Genomic DNA, 1935 nt, shown 5'->3' on the forward strand with positions numbered 1-1935 from the left:
AAACATGTTTATACTTGTCTTTGTTTTATCTTTTTCTTTTTAACATTTTCAATGCCACAGAGAGTCAGAGACTACATGGAGGATATTCTTTCAAAATATAGTAAAACTACTTAATGTCTTCTCTCTTGTGTCTGACAGAATTATAGCTTGTGTATAAGGAGAAATTCATGATGTGACTTAGAAAAAAGTAAAATGCAATGTTAATCATAATATTTCTCTGCATTCCTTGGTATGTTCTCAGAAAAGATAACTGTACTACTCATAATAGTCTAAAGAAATTTCTATTCTTCTCCTTCTTCCACTCTTGTCAGCCTCCTAAAAAAATCACTTTTAATATTTCTTTTATTATAATTTCTTGATAATGTTATACAAGTGGGAATAAAAACTGAGGACAATGTTTACCAATGCTTTTATTCAGATGGCTGCAAGCTCATGCTACATGAATATTACTTTACCATCAAAAAGAGTGATATTAGGTGTTGTATCATTGTATCAAAAATATTGCTTTAAAGCACAGCATAGTAAAGCTCATACGTTGGAAGTGTTTTAAACTGACCTTAAAATCTGGAGTCTTTATTATTTATCCAGGTACAATTTAGAATTATTGAATAATTGTAATATCTTAATTTACTGCATTAAATTTGTTCTAAGAACCATTATATTAATATAATCATCTGGATTATGTTATTATACAATAAATAAATGGAAAGTGAAGTAGGGGAGGAAAAAGTGTACTCACTCCTAGGGAGGGAAGTGTGAACAGTCTCAGAATGGGAAGTGCAGCTGTGGGATTTTGGTGACTGAACGTTTTCTCTTCTGCCTGTAAAGAAGTGGTTGGGAGTGGGTGGAGGTCATGAGCGCCATAGTTTTGTCTTCATTTGGGCACATGGGCTTGTGGAGGGCTTGTGTTCCATTTACAATCATCAGATAATCAAGAAGGCGAATGGTCTGCTTTGTTCTACTGATTCCAGCTATAACTTGGAGGTATTTTCCAAATTTTAAATGACTTACTTCGAGCTTCTTGTAGAGCAAAACAGAGAGTTCCATTTTCCTGTATTTATTAGTCTATCTCAGTTTAGCCTATTGTTCCTAGACTGCAGTCCTGTGTAGCATGTTACTGTCCCAAATAATGTAGGCAATTGTAACAAAATGGTATTTATTTACCTCAACATTCCAAACATACCCAACAAGTACAGTAGAAATACAACATAAAAGATGAAAAACGGCACAGCTCTATAAGGCACTGATCATAGGTGGAACTCGCAGGAGGGAAGTTGCTCCCATGAGTCAGTGAGTGAGGGGTGCATGAACATGAAGACCTAAGACATGACTGTATGCTGTCGTAGGCTTTATAAGCACTGCAGATTTGGTCTGCACCAAATGTATAAAACTAGCTTTCTTTTTTAAAAAATTTGACTCTTTTGTCATAACAGTTTAAATGGATACCCGTTATACAACTATACAAAAAAATGATTTTAAATTTCTTTATAAACAGTCTCTCACTCTGTCACTCAAGTTGAAGTGCGTTGGTACAGTTATGCCTCACTGTAAACTCAAATTCCTAAACTCAAGCAATCCTCCCACCTCAATCCTCTCAGTAGCTGAGGTTACAGGCACAAGCCACCACGCCTGGTTAATTCATAATTTTTATTTTGTAGAGATAGTCTCTTGCTATGCTGCCTAGACTGGTCTTTAATTTCTAGCCTCCAGCTATCCTTCCACATCAGCTGTCCAAAAGCACTGGAATTACAAGTGTGAGCCCCCCTGCTTGACCTTTTTCTTTCTTTATATTCTTACACTATAGGTTTTTGCTATTTTTTAAAATTTAACTTTTACAAAACGGAAGCTACAAACACACACATTGACCTGGGCAATCCTACACACAATCTTCTATCTCCACATCTTGTTCCTTTGAAAGGTTTTCATCGGCAGTGA

The sequence above is a fragment of the Carlito syrichta genome, unplaced genomic scaffold (genome assembly GCF_000164805.1).
Source record: "Carlito syrichta isolate Samal-C Ts95f unplaced genomic scaffold, Tarsius_syrichta-2.0.1 Scaffold313464, whole genome shotgun sequence".
NCBI classification, from domain to species: domain Eukaryota; kingdom Metazoa; phylum Chordata; class Mammalia; order Primates; family Tarsiidae; genus Carlito; species Carlito syrichta.